The following is a 21,074-nucleotide window of genomic DNA, read 5'->3' as shown; positions in this document are numbered from 1 at the left end:
GGTCAGGAAGTTTATTTTAAAAAATAATGAGAGCAAATTTCCCAAATCTGGAGAGGTAGATGAACATCCAAATCCATGAATCCCAAAGAACTCCAAATAGACTAAAGACAAAGAGACCATCACCAAAACATATTATAATCAAATTCTCATAAGTTAAAGACAAAGAGAGAATTTTGAAAGAAGCAAGAGAAAAGTGACTTGTCATGTACAAGGAAACTCCTATAAGGCTATCAGTGGATTTCTCATAAAAAATCTTACAAGCCAGGAGAGGGTGGGAAAATACATTCAAAACATTAAAAAAAAAAAAAAACCCAACCTGCATCACTAGGGACTTCCCTGGCAGTCCAGTGGTTAAGAATCTACCTGCCAATGCAGGGGACACAGGTTCCATTCCTGGTCCAGGAAGATTCCACATGCCTTGGGGCAACTAAGCCTGTGCACCGCAACTGCGGAAGCCCACACGCCCTAGAGCCCATACTCTGTAACAAGAGAAGTCACTGCAATGAGAAGCCCATGGACTGCAACTAGAGTAGCCCCAGCTCGCCACAGCTACAGAAAGCCCAGCACAGCCAAAAGTAAACAAATAAAAGACCTTAAAAAGCGGTGCTGGGGGAAATGGACAGCCACATGTACAAGAATGAGATTAGAACACTTCCTAACATCATACATAAAAATAAACGCAAATTGGATTAAAGACCTAAATGTAGGAAAACATAGCCAGAACACTCTTTGACATAAACTGAAGCAAGATCTTTCTAGACCCACCTCCTAAAGTAAAAACAAAAATGAAAATAAAAACAAACAAATGGGATCTAATTAAACTTAAAAGCTTTTGCATAGCGAAGAAAACCATAAATAAACAAAAAGACAACCCTTGGAATGGGAGAAACTATTTGCAAGTTAAGCAACTGACAGGGGATTAATCTCCAAAATACACTAACAGTTCATGCAGCTCTATATAAAAAAAAAAAAATCAAAAAATGAGGAGAAAATCAAAATAGATATTTCTCCAAAGACATACAAAGGGCTAAGAAGCACATGAAAAGATGCTCGACATCCCTGTCAGAGAAATGCAAATCAAAACTATAATGTAGTATCACCTCACAGCAGTCAGAATGGCCACCATCAAAAAAAATCTACAAACAATAAATGTTGAAGAGGGTTTGGGAAAAGGAAGTCTCCTACAGTTAGTGGAAATGTAAACTGGTATTGCCACTATGGAAAACAGCATGAACGTTCCTTTAAAAACTACAAATAGGACTCCCAAATGATCCAGCAATCCCACTCTTGGGCAGATATCTAGAGAAAACAATAATTTGAAAAGATCCATACACCGCAATGTTCAATGAAGCACTATTTACAGCAGCCAAGACATGGAAGCAACCTAAACATCCATTCACAGAGTAATGGTTACAGAAGACGTGGTACATATATACAGGGAACTATTACTTGGTCATAAAAAAGAGTGAAATAATGCCATTTGCAGCAACATGGATGGACCTAGAGAGTGTCATACTGAATGAGTAAGTCAGACAAACATCATATGATATTGCTTATATGTGGAGTCTAAAGAAAAGGTAAAAATAAACTTATCTACAAAACAGAAATAGAGTTACAGATGTAGAAAACAAACTAATGGCTATCAAGGGGTAAGGGGGGTGGGGGGAATAAACTGGAAGATTTAAAAAAAATACAAATACAAAACTACAATATATGAAATACACACTACAATATGTAAAATAGAGAACTAGTAAGAACCTACTGTACAGCACAGGCAACTCTACTAAATACTCTGTACTGGCCTATATGGGAAAAGAATCTCAAAAAGAGAGATGTATCTATATGCAGGGCTTCCCTGCTGGCTCAGACAGTAAAGAATCTGCCTGCAACTCAGGAATCCCAGGTTTGATCCCTGGGTCAGGAAGATTCCCTGAACAAGGGAAGGGCTACCCACTCCCATATTCTTTACTGGAGAATTCCATGGACAGAGAAACCTGGCAGGCAAGAGTCAATGGGGTCACAGAGAAATGGACATGGTTGAATGACCAACATTTTCAATTTTTCACTTTCAAATGTATACATATAACTGGGTGGCTGTGCTGTGTACTTGAAACTTATACAACACTCTAAATCAACTATACGCCAATAAAAAAATTTTTTTAAGAAAAATTAAAAAATAACAACCAAAATTACTATATCCAGCAAAGCTGTCTTTCAGAAATTAAAAAAAGATAAAAGACTTTCCCAGATTAAAAAAAATTATTTTAATAAAAAGCTGAAGTCCATCACCAGCAGACCTGCCTTGTAAGAAATGGCAAAAGGTGTTCTTCTGGTAAAAATTAAAGGACACTAACCAAAAACTTGAAAACACGTGAATATATAAAAGTCACTATAAAAGTAAGAATATATTCTACTACTGTAATGGTGGTATATACATCATTTTTAACTCTAGTATAAAGTTAAAAGACAAAGCATTTCTAAAAACTATAGCTATAATAATTTGCTAATGGGTATACAATATTAAAAATGTACTCTGCAGGATCAAACATAAAATGTGGAGAAGGAAAGGTAAAATGAAGAGTTTCTGTATGTGGCTAAAGTTGTTACCAGCACAAAATGGACTATAATAAATAGAGGAAGTCTTATGTAAGTCCCATGGCAGTCACAAAGAGAAAACCGACAAGGGAACTACAAAGCAAGAAAAAAATAATAATAACAAAACGGCAATAGTAAGTCCCTCAGTTCAGTTCAGTTTAGTTTAGTTCAGTCGCTCAGTCATGCCCGACTCTTTGCAACCCCAAGAATCGCAGCACGCCAGGCCTCCCTGTCCATCACCAACTCCTGGAGTTCACTCAGACTCATGTCCATCATGTCAGTGATGCCATCCAGCCATCTCATCCTTGGTCGTCCCCTTCTCCTCCTGCCCCCAATCCCTCTCAGCATCGGAGTCTTGTCCAATCAGTCAGCTCTTCGCATGAGGTGGCCAAAGTACTGGAGTTTCAGCTTTAATATCGTTCCTTCCAAAGAAATCCCAGGGCTGATCTCCTTCAGAATGGACTGGTTGGATCTCCTTGCAGTCCAAGGGACTCTCAAGAGTCTTCTCCAACACCACAGTTCAAAAGCATCAATTTTTTCAGCACTCAGCCTTCTTCACAGTCCAACTCTCACATCCATACATGACCACTGGAAAAACCATAGCCTTGACTAGATGGACCTTAGTCGGCAAAGTAACGTCTCTGCTTTTGAATATGCTATCTAGGTTGGTCATAACTTTTCTTCCAAGGAGTAAGCGTCTTTTAATTTCATGGCTGCAATCAACATCTGCAGTGATTTTGGAGCCCCCCCAAAATAAAGTCTGACACTGTTTCCACTGTTTCCCCATCTATTTCCAATGAAGTGATGGGACCGGATGCCATGATCTTCGTTTTCTGAATGTTGAGGTTTAGGCCAACTTTTTCACTCTCCTCTTTCACTTTCATCAAGAGGCTTTTGAGTTCCTCTTCACTTTCTGCCATAAGGGTGGTATCATCTGCATATCTGAGGTTATTGATATTTCTCCTGGCAATCTGGATTCCAGCTTGTGTTTCTTCCAGCCCAGCGTTCTCATGATGTACTCTGCATAGAAGTTAAATAAGCAGGGTGACAATATACAGCCTTGACATACCCCTTTTCCTATTTGGAACCAGTCTGTTTTTCCATGTCCAGTTCTAACTGCTGCTTCCTGACCTTCATATAGATTTCTCCAGAGGCAGGTCAGGTGGTCTGGTATTCCCATCTCTTTCAGAATTTTCCACAGTTTATTGTGATCCACACACTCAAAGGCTTTGGCATAGTCAATAAAGCAGAAATAGATGTTTTTCTGGAACTCTCTTGCTTTTTCGATGATCCAGCAGATGTTGGCCATTTGATCTCTGGTTCCTGTGCCTTTTCTAAAACCAGCTTGAACATCACGAAGTTCACGGTTCACGTATTGCTGAAGCCTGGCTTGGAGAATTTTGAGCATTACTTTACTATCATGTGAGATTAGTGCAATTGTGCGGTAGTTTGAGCATTCTTTGGCATTGCCTTTCTTTGGAATTGGAATGAAAACTGACCTTTTCCAGTCCTGTGGCCACTGCTGAGTTTTCCGAACTTGCTGGCATATTGAGTGCAGCACTTTCACAGCATCATCTTTCAGGATTTGAAATAGCTCAACTGGAATTCCATCACCTCCACTAGCTTTGTTCGTAGTGATGCTTTCCAAGGCCCACTTGACTTCACATTCCAGGATGTCTGGCTCTAGATTAGTGATCACACCATCATGATTATCTGGGTCGTGAAGATCTTTTTTGTACAGTTCTTCTGTGTATTCTTGCCACCTACTCTTAATATCTTCTATTAGGTCCAGAGCATTTCTGTCCTTTATCGAGCCCATCTTTGCATGAAATATTCCCTTGGTATCTCTAATTTTCTTGAAGAGATCTCTAGTCTTTCCCATTCTGTTGTTTTCCTCTATTTCTTTGCATCATCGCTGAAGATGGCTTTCTTATCTCTTCTTGCTATGCTCTGGAATAGCATCTGCATTCAGATGCTTATATCTTCCTTTTCTCCTTTGCTTTGCACTTCTTTTCTTTTCACAGCTATTTGTAATGCCTCCCCAGACAGCCATTTTGCTTTTTTGCATTTCTTTTCCATGGGTATGGTCTTGATCCCTGTCTCCTGTACAATGTCACGAACCTCATGCCATAGTTCATCAGGCACTCTATCTATCAGATCTAGGCCCTTAAATCCTTTTCTCACTTCCACTGTATAATCATAAGGGATTTGATTTAGGTCATACCTCAATGGTCTAGCAGTTTTCCCTACTTTCTTCAATTTGAGTCTGAATTTGGTAATAAGGAGTTCATGATCCTGGTCTTGTTTTTGTTGACTGTATAGAGCTTCTCCATCTTTGGCTGCAAATAATATAATCAATCTGATTTTAGTGCTGACCATCTGGTGATGTCCATGTGTAGAGTCTTCTCTTGTGTTGTTGGAAAAGGGTGTTTGCTATGACCAGTGCATCATCTTGGCAAAACTCTATTAGTCTTTGCCCTGCTTCATTCCGCATTCCAAGGCCAAATTTGCCTGTTACTCCAGGTGTTTCTTGACTTCCTACTTTTGCATTCCAGTCCCCTATAATGAAAAGGACATCTTTTTTGGGTGTTAGTTCTAAAAGGTCTTGTAGGTCTTCATAGAACCATTCAACTTCAGCTTTTTCAGCATTACTGGTTGGAGCATAGACTTGGATTACTGTGATATTGAATGGTTTGCCTTGGAGACGAACAGAGATCATTCTGTCGTTTTTGAGACTGCATCCAAGTACTGCATTTTGGACTCTTTTGTTTACCATGATGGCTACTCCATTTCTTCTAAGGGATTCCTGCCCACAGTAGTAGATATAATGGTCACCTGAGTTAAATCACCCATTCCCGTCCATTTTAGTTTGCTGATTCCTAGAATGTCGATGTTCACTCTTGCCATCTCTTGTTTGACCACTTCCAATTTGCCTTGATTCATGGACCTAACGTTCCAGGTTCCTATGCAATATTGCTCTTTACAGCATTGGACCTTGCTTCTATCACCAGTCACATCCACAGCTGGGTATTATTTTTGCTTTGGCTTCATCCCCTCATTCTTTCTGGAGTTATTTCTCCACTGATCTCCAGTAGCATATTGGGCACCTAATGACCTGGGGAGTTCCTCTTTCAGTATCCTATCATTCTGCCTTTTCATACTGTTCATGGGGTTCTCAAGGCAAGAATACTGAAGTGGTTTGCCATTCCCTTCTCCAGTGGACCACATTCTGTCAGACCTCTCCACCATGACCCGCCTGTCTTGGGTTGCCCTGCAGGCATGGCTTGGTTTCATTGAGTTAGACAAGGCTGTGGTCCTAGTGTAATTAGATTGACTCGTTTTCTTTGAGTATGGTTTCAGTGTGTCTGCCCTCTGATGCCCTCTTGCAACACCTACCATCTTACTTCGGTTTCTCTTACCTTGGGCGTGGGGTATCTCTTCACCACTGCTCCTTACCTTGGACAAGGGGTATCTCCTTACCGCTGCCCTTCCTGACCTTCAACGTGGGATAGCTCCTCTAGGCCCTGTTACGCCTGTACTGCCACAGTTCCTTGGGTTGCTCCTCCCCACCACCGCCCCTGGCCTCGGGCACCGCCCCTGGCCTCGGGCACCGCCCCTGGCCTCGGGCACCGGGTGGCTCCTCAGGGCCACCGCCCCTGGCCTCGGATGAGGATGCAGGTTGTCTCCTCCCAGCCGCCACTGACCTCGGACGCCTGGTAGCTCCTCCCGCCGCCACCCCCGACCTCAGACTTGGGTAGCCCCTCAGCTGTTCCTGCGCCGTCGCAGCCTGGCACCCTTGGCCGCTGCCGCTGACCTCGGACGTGGGGTACCTCCTCTCGCCTGCGCTTAAGTGCGCCGGGTCGCTGCCGCCCGCGCTTAAGTGCGCCAGGTCTGTGTCTTTTAATTTCATGGCTGCAGTCACCATCTGCAGTGATTTTGGAGCCAAAAAAAATAGTCTGACACTGTTTCCACTGTTTCCCCATCTATTTCCCATGAAGTGATGGGACCGGATGCCATCATCTTTGTTTTCTGAATGTTGAGCTTTAAGCCAACTTTTTCACTCTCCTCTTTCACTTTCATCAAGAGGCTTTTGAGTTCCTCTTCACTTTCTGCCATAAGGGTGGTGTCATCTGCATATCTGAGGTTATTGATATTTCTCCCGCCAATCTTGATTCCAGCTTGTGTTTCTTCCAGTCCAGCATTTCTCATGATGTACTCTGCATAGAAGTTAAATAAGCAGGGTGACAATATACAGCCTTGACGTACTCCTTTTCCTATTTGGAACCAGTCTGTTGTTCCATGTCCAGTTCTAACTGTTGCTTCCTGACCTGCATACAGATTTCTTACCTATTAACAATTATTTTAAATATAAATGGATTACATTTTCCAATCAGAAGATACAGAGTGGATGAAAAAACACAATTAAATACAAAAAAACAGATAAAGAAACACAATTTAACTCGATGCTGTTTACAAGAGGGTCACTTTAACTTTAAATATATACATAGGGTGAAAGTGAAGGTGTGGAAAGAGATGTTCCATGCAAGTGGTAACCAAAACAGAGTAGACAGACCTATTATCAAGACAAAATAGACTTTAAGTGAAAAATTATCACAGGAGACAAAGAAGGTCACTATATAATGAAAAAGAGGTCAGTTCATTAACAGGATAAAACAACTGTAAATGTATATGCAGTCAACATTGAACTATCTGAATATATAAAACAAATATTAACAAACCAGAAGGATAAATAGAAAGCAATAAAATAATAGAAGGGAACTTAAATATTTCACTTCAACAATGCATAGATGGTCCAAACAGAAAATCGGTAAAGAAACATTGGACTTGAACTACACTTTAAATGAAATGAAACTAACAGACATAAATAGTACATTTTATCCAACAGCAGCAAAATACACATTCTTTTCAAGTGCACAGAGAATTCTCCAGAACAGATCATATGTTGAGCCACAAAACACATCTTGACACATTTAAGAAGTTTGAAATCGTGTCAGAAGTCTTTTCTAACCACAATGTAGAAATCAATAGAAGAGTAGAAATCTAGAATAGAACACTGGAAAATTCACAGATATGGAAAGCTGACAGCATGCTTCTGAACAAAGAAGTTAAAAAGAAATAAAAATTATCTTGAAAGAAATGGAAATGGAACACAATATACAAAAACTATGGGAAGCAGCAACAGCAGCTCCAAAAGGAAAGTTATAAAGATTGCTGTTGTTGTTCAGGCTCTAAGTCATATTCGACTCTTTGAGAGCCCATGGACTGCAGCACACCAGAATTCCCTGTCCTTCACTCTATCTCCTGGAGTTTAAACTCGTGTCCACCGAGTCAGAGACAGCATCCAACCATCTCATCCTGTTACCCACTTTTCCTCCTGCCCTCAATCTTCCCCAGCATCAGGGTCTTTTCCAATGAGTCAGCTCTACACATCAGATGGCCAAAGTATTGGAGCTTCAGCTCCAATAGAGATAAATGTTTACATTAAGAAAATAGATCTCAAACAATCTAACTTTTACATCTCAGGGAACTAGAAAAAGAAGAACAAAGGCCAAAGTTAGCAGAAGGATGGAAATAATAAATATCAGAGAAAATTTTTTAAAAATAATAGGAAAAAATAAAAATAAAACATACTGGATTATTTTTGAAATAAAAAAAATTCACAACTATTTAGCTAGACCAAGAAAAAAGGGGAAAGATGAAAATAAATAAAACTTTAAATGAAAGACAAGGTATTACAACTAATCCCATGGCTGTGTATGACAACCAAGTGCAACCAAATAAAAAAATATTAAAAAAACAACAAAAATTTAAAAAAACTAACTGTTCATTTCAGGCAATTCACTGAAAAATCATTTGCATCAGTAAGAAAATAAACAAACAGAAACAATAGCTAAACTCTTGGCAATATACCAAAGAGCCAGTAGTTACACCTAAGGAGAGGATTTTTTACTTTTCAACCTGCTACTCTGACACTGGTCGACTCTGGTGGCATTGTTGGCATTTGCTCCAGGCCACGATCCAGCACAGGGAGGAGCCCCAGGAAGAGCTGGCATGGAACACACCACCTGGTAAGCAGCTGCCATGCGTGAAGCACCAAACAGAAGTCTAGGCCAAGGAGAGACAGAGTCCTGGGTGATGCTCCTTTGCTATCAGCTTCTGTCTTTGATCCTCAAGGTAGAACATAGGAAGTTGTAGAGCTAGAACACAGTTCCCCAAGGAAACATGACTAATCCTTGAATCACACCCACCAAGGTCCCAGCAAGGCAGCACATATAATTTGTGGGTCCCAGAGGAAAATGAAAATGTGGGGTCCCTTTTCTAAAAATTATTAAAAATTTCAAGACAGCAATAGCAGATTATTAAACCAAGCTCAGGCCCCTGGGTGAATGCACAGGTGAGATGTCCAAGAACGGGCCTGGGTCATGGGCAACAAGGTGGGAGGCAGGGAGCACTGAGCCAGGAGCCCACAGCTCAGGGTTTGGTCCTCGCTCTACCACAGGCTTGCTGTGTGACTATGTGTGAGTCACTCAGTGTCTCTGGGTCACCTGAAAATCCAAGACAAAGAACAAAGATATAAGAAAAATATAAGTTATCAAATCTAGTTTGCCATTTATAAAATTAGGCTTTTAGGAATCCATATTTCTATAAACAGGTACCTAACTCGCCTTGAAAAAGCTTTATTTTTAACTAACATTCATTCTTTACCTGCCACTGTGCCAGGTTCTGGGGACAATGATTAGAAACATTCACTTCTTTAAGGGACCCACACTGTACAAATCCCCTTACCCAGTTGTGGGGCTACAATGTCAATAAGCAGAATACATCCACCAAAGATGTCTTTCAAAGGTATTATCCTGTAATATTATTCTAATCTTGAAAGCTTTCTGGAATTGCCTTCAGAATCAAGGTTAAACCACCAAGAAAGTTTCAACTTCACTGTATTAATCACTCCTATTTTTGGACCATTTACTATACTACCTGGTTTGATTACCCATCTTGTTTAATATTTTTCATTCACAATGATCTGGAGCCATTCAAAAAATGTAACCCATGCTCAGAGAAGTTTTTAAAACATAAAATTTGTTTAGTGCTTTACACTTGCCAAGTAAATCCTGGAGAAGGAAATAGCAACCCACTCTAGTATTCTTGCCTGGAGAATTCCACTGGCAGGCTACAGTCCATGGGATCACAAAGAGTCAGACAGGACTGAGTGACTATCACTCACTCATTCAAGTAAATCCTAAGTAATTCTCCTTTGTCACAACAATAGGAGTGCTAGTTTTATCTCCATTTTACATATGAGATTTGTGTCTAGTAAAAATAGCCAAAGAAATATACAAATTAGCCCTGGAATCAATTATTTTAAAATGCCAAAATGTTTTGAGAAATTACAATATCACAGGACTATGTTTACAATGTCAATGTGACAACTTCAAAGAGAAACCACTAAAATCAGGTATGAGTTCTTGTTGATAACTAGTTACACTCTTTTTTAAAACTTCATTTATTTAATACTAACACATATATATGGAATTTAGGAAGATGGCAATGACGACCCTGTATGCAAGACAGGAAAAAAGACACAGATGTGTATAACGGACTTTTGGACACAGAGGGAGAGGGAGAGGGTGGGATGATTTGGGAGAATGGCATTCTAACATGTATACTATCATGTAAGAATTGAATCGCCAGTCTATGTCTGACGCAGGGTGCAGCATGCTTGGGGCTGGTGCATGGGGATGACCCAAAGAGATGTTGTGGGGAGGGAGGTGGGAGGGGGGTTCATGTTTGGGAACGCATGTAAGAATTAAAGATTTTAAAATTTAAAAAATAAAAGACTATAAAAAATTTTAAAAAAAATTAAAAAGAAAAACCAACTTCATTTATTTAAATTCCTTTTTTAAATTTTTGGCCATGCCACTCAGCCTGTGGCACCTTAGTTCCCCAACCAGAGATCAAACCTGGGTCCTCTGCAATGAAAGCACAGAGTCTTAACCACTGGACTGCCAGGGAAGTCCCTACAGTTACATTCTTTTAATCACACTCATACATTAACAATCCATTAGGTGTGAAACACAAAATGCATTGGAATAGTTGTTTTGCAACAGTAGAATTCTTCCTCTAAGCAAAATCTTAGGCAGAAGTCCCATGGTGTAGTGGTTTAGTTGCTGAGTCATGTCTGACTTTTGCAACCCCATGGACTGTAGCTTGCCAGGCTCCTCTGTTCCTGGGATTCTCCAGGCAAGAATATTGGAGTGGGTTGTCATCTCCTTCTCCAGAGGCTCTTCCCTATCCAGGAATCAAACCCTGGTCTCCTGCACTGCAGGCAGATTCTTTACCAACTGAGCTACAAGGGAAGCTAGAAGTCTAGTAAGTTATGTAAAACCTCAGCTGATTGGATTACAACCAAGTAGGGCAGCCCCTGCTAACCCTGGCTGTTCTCCACCTTCTGCCCCTTCCCCCTCGCCCTAGTCCTTGGACCTCTGGGGCCCTCAGAGCAGTCAGAAAATCATTAGAGAATTTGCACCAATCTGTGAAAAAATTAATTCTAAAATGTTAGGTTTGGGACTTCCCTGGTAGTCCAGTGGCTAAGACTCCATACCCTCAATGCCAAGGGTTCAGTCCCTGGTCAGTGAACTAGATCCTGCGTGCCACAACTAAGACCTGGCACAGCTAAATAAATAAATAAACATTTTTAAAAACAAATCAAAAATGTCAGGTTTGACTAGAGAAAGTAGCTTGATTCAAAAAGCAGACAATGTAGAGAAGTAATGATTAGTTAACAGGAAAAAACACCACGGATTAAAATTAAACCTATTTTGAAGATTAATCATATTTATATTCCTGGAGCACAAAAAGTATAGCTAAAATGTGCCTGCAAACAGGCACATATGTTCTTGCCCATGCTTCTACTACAGCAGGAGTCACGTCAGAGGCAGATTTGTGACTCTCCACAATTGTGGTTCACACTGAAAACAGTGGCACACAGCCCACTGAAACTTGTGACAAGAACAACAATTTCTCATTTTCCATATCACTCCCAAAGGGTGGAGGCGGTGAGCAGGCAGACCCAGCAACACGGGACCAACAGATCCAAGTGATCACTGCTGGTCTCTTTGACTACTGTCTTTTCTTAGTGGGCTGGCGGCGGGTGGTGAGATTTCGGTTCACCCCGGGCTCAGGGCCCTCTCTGCTGCCTCCTCAGCAGGCATTTGAATCCCTGAGGAGATGTGCTCTTTAACTGACTTTTACAGAAACAGCAGAGTTTCAGATAGACTGGGAGCAGAAATCAAGACCCAACAAACCTTAAGAGACATAGACACGTGATTAGAATTACAAGATTAATTTGAAAGGGCGTCCTGGTTGGGGCTGGGGTGGGGATCGCAGGAGGAAGAGCTTAGTGCTTGGAACTTGGCCCCAGAACAAAAATGTTGGCTTTCTGATTTGCCTGCCATGCCTTTATGAGCCCAGATGATAAAATAATGCAAATCAGAGTCATTTACCTTGTGCTAAGTGCTTACTATGCATTCCCCTCTTTAATCTTCACAAAAGCCTTCACAGGAGCCAGGTACTTGGTCCCATTTTACCATCAGCTAAGGGGCCTGAGGTCCAGGGAGACCGAGGAGCCTGTGTCACAGCTCAGTGAGTGACTGCACTGCGATGCTAACCTGATTCCTAGGTCTGTGCTCTTGATCTCTAACGCCATGCTGCTTGCTACCCTGGACAGCAGACTCTGATCTCTTGTCTGATTGCGGAAAGTGGAGGGCAGTCAAGCAGGAAGACAGCCTCTCCAACTTTTCAATCCTGAGACCTTTTAAAACCCAGACACATGGATGCAGGTGTCAGGCCTGGAGCCAGCCACCAACCCATCCTGGCTCCCCAATGTCACTGTATATCCACAGGGACCCAGGAGAAGCTGGAGCAGGGGTGGGGGTGGGGGGCTGGCATGGTGGCTCCGGGGAGGGGGAAAGCTGCAATGGGCCTCTCTGGGCCCCCAGGCCACCTCCCTGCTGGTTATTTACCTCTTGGTTCTTTCCAAAACCCACTGAGGACAAATAGCCCCGGAATTTCCTATGAACACATGGGTTTTACTACTCTCTTCCTGCTTGAGGGGTTTTGAATACATTTATAGAGTTCTTGTAAATGCTAAAGATAAGGCGTGGAATGCAGCTTTCATCCCCTCCCTCCCTTCCTCCAATTTTTAGTCCTCTTAATACAGGAATGGGACAGGCTCCACCCATTACAGCTGAATGTGCGACCATAAAAATCTGAAAAAAAATATCCAGACCGTCCTGCAATACCCTCAGAAACTGAGTCTTTCCACAGGGAGTGGAGAATGTTCTGCATTCTTCTTTTAGGTGAAATAAAAATAAGAGGAGAAAAGAAAAACAGTTAAACAAAACATCCGTGCCTGTTCAAAGAATAAAAAAGAAATTAATAGCAGCTTGGGGGCTGCAGGTCAAAGCGATAGTGTGGGTTTACCCTTTGAGTCCTCTGTTCTTCAAGTGGGGCACTCAGAGATGAACTTTTCTTTACATAAAAGAGATAGGGTCGCATTTAGAACCAGAAGAAACATATCCAAGGACAAGAAATTGAACAGACACACAGTAGGCCATGCTGATGTCACAGGCCTGGGGGGCTGCAAGTAGAGGAAGTCAAGCTCAATCCTGGAGAGAAGTGGGTTGAAAGCTTCCCTTTCCTGGAAAAAAACCAGAGCCAGCTCCTGGGAGTGAGCCAGAAATGGAGAGAGTGGCTAGTACCAAAAAGAAAGCATCCTCATAGCTGAGTTAGGATCAGAGAGGGCCTCACCTGGGTTCCTACCACTGAGGACCCAGAAACCTGAGCCAGGGACACTGGCCCTCTCGGGGGATTGAGGGGTGGGCAGGTAGAGGTGACTGCAGGGAGAAAAATCAAGAAATCAGAAACAATTCCCAGTCCAGGCAACCCTGCAAACAAAAGGTCTAAAGGATGCTGGAAACACAGCCCCAAGAAAGGGCTCCCACACACAACAATCAACAGAGAAACCGCCTCTCTGGAAATGCGTGCAACAGAAGCAATCTCAGGAGGGATTTACAATGAGCACGCTTGGCTCCTGAAGACACGAAAGACCACCAGGCAGGAATATTAACAAGACTTTCTGAAACTAAACTAGGAAGCAGTGAGACAAGAAAAGATGGACAGGAAAAAGCACCGATTAGGAATCTTGGGAAATAGGAATGATCGCGGGAATGCCAGGGTTACACAGTATTAGTTCAGTTCAGTACATGCGCAACCACCCCTCACACACAATTTCATATTCAGGATGTGAGCCAAAGACGCTTGGTCATCAGAGTCGAGAATGTGCGTGTGTGAGAGAGACAGAGAGAGTAGGGGGGAGGGAGGGAAGGAGGAAAAGGGGAGGAAAGAGATGGGAGGGGAAGGGAGGGGGGGAGGGGCAGAAGTAGTGGGAAGAGAGAGAAGTTCTGGCACCTGGAGTACCGTCCCCGCCCCTGTACTGTGCTTACTCGCTCAGCCATGTCCTTCTCTTTGAGACTCCATGAACAGAGGATTCTCCAGCCAAGAATACTGGGGTGGGTTGTCATGCCCTCCTCCAGAAGATCTTCCCAACCCAGGGATTAAACCCAGGTCTCCAGCATTGCAGGTGGATTCTTTACCATCTGAACCACCAGGAAAGCCCAAGAATACTGGAGTGGGTAGCCTATCCCTTCTCCAGTGTATCTTCCTGACCCAGGAATCAAACCAGAGTCTCCTGCATTACAGGTGGATTCTTTACCAGCTGAACTACCAGGGAAGCCCCATGACCAGCATTATTTAACCTCCCTGGAGCTTCATGCCTTTCTGTTTAGTGAGGATTATAACCACCACTGAAGATGGTAGACACCCCATGTAAGGTAGTTGACCCTTATTGATAGAAACTGATCAAGGAAGGAAAGTATATCAACATTTGTATTTTTAATAGTTAAAAAAAATATTATGGTACCTCACAAGTCACCCTCCTCTGGAATCAGAGTAGTGGACATTCTGGTCACTGAACTGTCCTGTAGGGAGGTGATTTCTGATGCCCACCAAGGGTGCCTTTCCTTGGAAACTGCCCATGAGCACTTTCCGTCACCTCCATTGACTGCCATGCCACCAACCTGAGTGGATCAGAATCAGATGACCGAGATGATATTCACTAGCCCCCATGACAGAACAATGTTTCAAGATGACTTAATCCCTTTACTCTCTAGAGTCTGCCTTCTAAGTGCTTGCTCCTAACACAATAAAAATTTATCTGTGTTAATAAACGTCTGTGTCTGCTCCAGCCTTGGAGTTGGTTTCACTGGCAGACACCCATTATCTGATCAACGAGGAGACTGTATCTGCTCCTCCCCCCAGGGAGGGGACAGGTTGCCGGGGCTGAATGCAGGCAAGGGCTCATTTCTGGCACTTGATGCCCTCTCCTCCCAGGAAAAGAGAGCCCTGATTAAATAAGACATGGTGGAATTAGATCTTACAACATGAAGAGAACCAGGAACACCTGTGCTTGATGGCCTAGGGCGGCAACAGTGACCTTCATGAGAGTGAGATTAACGTGAAGGATTCCATCTACCTACAGAGGCCTTGGCATCAGAACTCCAGGAACAGACCTAATATAAGGACAACCTGACAGGCTTTCTCTTCTTTATTTACCTGCAAATTTAACAAACTGGCTTTACTGGTGGCTCAGACGATAAAGAATCTGCCTGCAATGTAGGAGACCCAGGTTTGATCCCTGGGTTGGGAAGATCCTCTGGGGAAGGGCATGGTAACCCACTGCAGTATTCTTGCCTGGAGAATCCCCATGGACAGAGGTGCCTGGTGGGCTATAGTCCATGGGGGTCACAAAGAGTAGGACACAACTGAGTGACTAACACTTTCACTTTTTACTTTAAACAAATTACAAAATGTTTCAAACGCCAGAGATGACAAATGTTAAATTAACATTTTGCCAAATTTATATCAGATCAACTGAATTCTCTAAGAAACACAATGTTATAGATAGGACTAAAATCCCACCCCAAAACTTCCCCTGACATGATCTTGAAGTGAAGACGCATATAATGGCATACCCATTAGGTAGCCATAAACTTTGCACTATTATTTCAAATTTACATGCATGGTATCCACACCCTTTTGCATCTTTCTTTTTTCACTTAGTATTATGTTTTTGTGATTTCACTTATTTTTGCTATAAATAGTTATAGGGTGTCTACAACAAACCAGGCAAGTTTTGGGGTACTGGGGTAGCAGAATTGAAAAAAGAGGACAAAGATAAAACCCCTATTCTCATGAGATGAACAATTAAAAAGATAAGTAAAATACACATGCTGATCTATATGAAATATTGCATATATGAAAATACACTAAGGCAGTGGTAAATGCTAAAGAGATCGTTTAAGGAAAACAAGGGGATAAGAAGTGTGTATCTGGGGATAGAGGGCACGGTTGGTAATTTAGATCACATGTTTCATGTTAAACACAGCATGGTATTATCCCTGGTGAAATGACTCTGCTACACAGAGAGCTGACTGCCACACATAGCCTTGCACATGGCTCCTTTAAGAACAACCAATACGGAACTTTCCTGGATGTCCAGTGGTTAAGATTGTCCTCCCAATGCAGGGGGCACAGGTTGAATCCCTTGTTGGGGAACTAAGATCCTACATGCTGCACAGTGCATCCAGAAAAAAAAGAACTGCCAAGTTAAAGCATGTGCACATCTTCAAGCACACAGAGTCCCCACTTTCTATTGGGACTGTATCAATGTATACTCCCACCAGCAAGCTACTGGGGTTCCCATTTCCCCACATCCCCCACATCCTTGCCAGTTCTTATCAGACTTCTAATCTTTGCCTTTCTGATAATTTGTTGCCATTTTAAAATTTTTCCTGGATTACTAGTATGGCTGAGATCTCCACACTGACCACTTTAGAACCCTTTCTGGAATGATCTGTTCATATCTTTTGCTCATTTTTCTGTAAATGAATAACTGTACTCATTTACATGATTTCTTTATACAGGATGGGTTCATCCTTTGTCACTTACAGAGATTGCAGATATGTTATCTGTCTCTGTGGCTTGCCTTTTTTCTATGGTCTCATTTATGATGCATGATTAACACTAATCTAGTCAAATGACCAAGCTTGTCCTTTGTCATTTGTGTTTTTTGTTACCCTAAGAATGATTCCCCTACCCTGACGTCATAAAAGTATGCTGGTATGTTTCCTTCTTAAAGTTTTACAGTTTTTCATAACATGAGTCTATAACTTGTAACTGAAGTAATATAAAAACATACTTTTCTTTTTCTCTACTGCTACAGCTAAGTCACTTTAGCTGTGTCCGACTCTGTGCGACCCCATAGACGGCAGCCCACCAGACTCCCCCGTCCCTGGGATTCTCCAGGCAAGAACACTGGAGTGGGGTGCCATTTCCTTCTCCAATGCATGAAAGTGAAAAGCGAAAGTGAAGTTGCTCAGTCGTGTCCGACTCTTTGCGACCCCATGGACTGCAGCCCACCAGGCTCCCCCGTCCCTGGGATTCTCCAGGCAAGAACACTGGAGTGGGGTGCCATTTCCTTCTCCAATGCATGAAAGTGAAAAGTGAAAGGGAAGTCGCTCAGTCGTGCCCGACTCCTAGCTAGAGAGAGCCAATTGTCCCATCACTGTTTATTGAATAGTCCATGTCTTCTCTGTGAATGTGTGATGAGACCCCTGTCAAACGCCAAGTTACCAAACACAGAGTCTTTTTCTGAACTGATAATCTGTCCCACTGGTCTGTTCATCCAACCTTCATCAATTCTACTGTCTTTATCACAGCTTCATAATAACCTTGGTATCTACAACAGTCCCCCACCCCGCCCAGCCATTAGTCTTCCACATACCTACCTTTACTATTCATGGCCTTTTCTGCTGCTGCTACTGCTGCTGCTAAGTTGCCTCGTGTCCGACTCTGTGCGACCCCAGAGACGGCAGCCCACCAGGCTCTCCCGTCCCTGGGATTCTCCAGGCAAGAACACTGGAGTGGGGTGCTGTTGCCTTCTCCGATGGCCTTTTCTACTCTACCGTAATTATTTTAGAATCAACTTAGACATTTATCAGTCAGGAGTAGAACTGCATTGCATTTATAAATTAACATAGAAGAAATATGAACTTTACAACATTAACCCTTTCCATCATGATGATATCTCTTCACTTATTTTGATGTCTTTTGATACGCACTGTAATTTTTTAATAAAGACATTATTTTCTAGTATATCCTACTGCTATTTTTGTTGCTATAAAAAATGCTGTCTATAATTGCATTTCAGTTCAGTTCAGTCACTCAGTTGTGTCCCACTCTGCGACCCCAAGAATCACAGCACGCCAGGCCTCCCTGTCCATCACCAACTCCAGGAGTTCACTCAGACTCACGGCCATTGAGTCAGTGATACCATCCAGCCATCTCATCCTCGGCCATTCCCTTCTCCTCCTGCCCCTAATCCCTCCCAGCATCAATCTTTTCCAATGAGTCAATTCTTCACATGAGGTGGCCAAAGTACTGGAGTTTCAGCTTTAGCATCATTCCTTCCAAAGAAATCCCAGGGCGGATCTCCTTCAGAATGGACTGGTTGGATCTCCTTGTAGTCCAAGGGACTCTCAAGAGTCTTCTCCAACACCACAGTTCAAAAGCATCAATTCTTCAGCACTCAGCCTTCTTCACAGTCCAACTCTCACATCCATACATGACCACTGGAAAAACCATAGCCTTGACTAGACGGACCTTTGTTGGCAAAGTAATGTCTCTGCTTTTGAATATGCTATCTAGCTTGGTCATAACTTTCCTTCCAAGGAGTAAGCGTCTTTTAATTTCACAGCTGCAGTCATCATCTGCAGTCATCATCTGCAGTGATTCTGGAGCCCAAAAATAAAAGTCTGACACTGTTTCCACTGTTTCCCCATCTGTTTGCCATGAAGTGATGGGACCAGATGCCATGATCTTCGTCTTCTGAGTGTTGAGCTTTAAGCCAACTTTTCACTCTCCACTTTCACTTTCATCAAGAGGCTTTTTAGCTCCTCTTCACTTTCTGCCATAAGGGTGGTGTCATCTGCATATCTGAGGTTATTGATATTTCTCCCGGCAATCTTGATTCCAGCTTGTGTTTCTTCCAGTCCAGCGTTTCTCATGATGTACTCTGCATAGAAGTTAAATAAGCAGGGTGACAATATACAGCCTTGACGTACTCCTTTTCCTATTTGGAACCAGTCCTGTTGTTCCATGCCCAGTTCTAACTGTTGCTTCCTGATCAGCATACAGGTTTCTCAGGAGGCAGGTCAGGTAGTCTGGTATTCCCATCTCTTTCAGAATTTTCCACAGTTTGTTGTGATCCACACAGTCAAAGGCTTTGGCATAGTCAATAAAGCCAAATTAAAAAAGAAATAACAGTATCAGTCAGTTCAGTTCAGTCGCTCAGTCATGTCCAACACTTTGCGACCCCATGGACTGCAGCACGACAGGCCTCCCTGTCCATTGTCAACTCCTGGAGTTCAATCAAACTCATGTCCACTGAGTCGGTGACGCCATCCAACCATCTCATTCTCTGTCGTCTCCTCCTCCTACCTTCAATCCTCCTCAGCATCAGGGTCTTTTCAGATGAGTCAGTTCTTCGCATCAGGTGGCCAAAGTATTGGAGTTTCAGCTTCAGCATCAGTCTTTCTGATGAATATTCAGGACTGATCTCCATTAGGATGGACTGGTTTGATCTACCTGCAGTCCAAAGGACTCTCAAGAGTCTTCTCCAACACCACAGTTCAAAAGCATCAATTCTTTGGTGCTCAGCTTTCTTTATAGTCCTACTCTCACATCCATACATGAGTACTGGAAAAATCAGCTTTGACTAGACAGATCTTTGTTGGCAAGGTAATGTCTCTGCTTTTTAACATGCTGTCTAGGTTGGTCATAACTTATCTTCTCAGGAGCAAGCGTTTTATAATTTCATGGCTGCGGTCACCATCTGCACTTATTTTGGAGCCCCCTGCAAAAAAGACTGTCACTGTTTTCACTGTTTCCCAATCTATTTGCCATGAAGTGATGGGACCAGATGCCATGATCTTAGTTTTCTAAATGTTGAGCTTTAAGCCAACTTTTTCATTCTCCTCTTTCACTTTCATCAAGAGGCTCTTTAGTTCTTCCCTTTCTGCCATAAGGGTGGTGTCATCTGCATATCTGAGGTTACTGATATTTCTCCCGGCAATCTCAATTCCAGTTTGTGCTTCATCCAGCCCAGCATTTCTCATGATGTACTCTGCATATAAGTTAAATAAGCAGGGTGACAATATATGGCCTTGACATGCTCCTTTTCTGATTTGGAACCAGACTGTTGTTTTATGTCCAGTTCTAACTGTTGCTTCTTGAACTACATACAGATTTCTCAAGAGGCAAGTCAGTTGGTGTGGTATTCCCATCTCTTTAAGAATTTTCTAGGTTTGTTGTGGCCCACACAGTCAAAGGCTTTGGCATAGTCAATAAAGCAGAAATAGATGTTTTTCTGGAACTCTCTTGCTTTTTTGATGATCCAGCAGATGTTGGCAATTTGATCTCTGGTTCCTCTGCCTTCTCTAAATCCAGTTTGAACATCTGGAAGTTCACAGTTCACGTACTATTGAAGCCTGCTTTGGAGAATTTTGAGCTTTACTTTACTAGAATGTGAGATGAATGCAATTGTGCAGTAGTTTGAGCATTCTTTGGCATTGCCTTTCTTTGGGATTGGAATGAAAACTGACCTTTTCCAGTCCTGTGGCCACTGCTGTGTTTTCCAAATTTGCTGTCATATTGAGTGCAGCACTTTCACAGCATCATCTTTTAGGATTTGAAATAGCTCAACTGGAATTTCATCACCTCCACTAGGTTTGTTCGTAGCAATGTTTCCTCAGGTCCACTTGACTTCGCATTCCAGGATGTCTGGCTCTAGGTGAGTGATCATACCATCGTGATTATCTGGGTTGTCAAGATCTTTTTTGTATAGTTCTTCTGTGTTCTTGCCACCTCTTCCTAATATCTTCTGCTTCTGTTAGGTCCATACCATTTCTGTCCTTTATTGTGCCCATCTCTGCATGAAATATTCTCTTAGGTATCTCTAATTTTCTTGAAGAGATCTCTACACTTTCCCATTCTATTGTTTTCCTCTATTTCTTTGCATTGATCGCTGAGGAAGGCTTTCTTTTCTCTCCTTGCTATTTTATGGAACTCTGCATTCAAATGAGTATACCTTTCCTTTTCTCCTTTGCCTTTTGCTTCTCTTCTATCCACAGCTATTTGTAAGGCGTCCTCAGACAACCATTTTGCCTTTTTGTATTTCTTTTTCTTGGCAATAGTCTTGATCCCTGTCTCCTATACAATGTCACAAACCTCCATCCATAGTTCTTCAGGCACTCTGTCTATCAGAGATAACTCCTTGAATC

Source organism: Capra hircus, chromosome 13 (assembly GCF_001704415.2).
Source record: "Capra hircus breed San Clemente chromosome 13, ASM170441v1, whole genome shotgun sequence".
Taxonomy (NCBI): Eukaryota; Metazoa; Chordata; class Mammalia; order Artiodactyla; family Bovidae; genus Capra; species Capra hircus.
Note: the sequence above shows the minus strand (reverse complement) of the source record.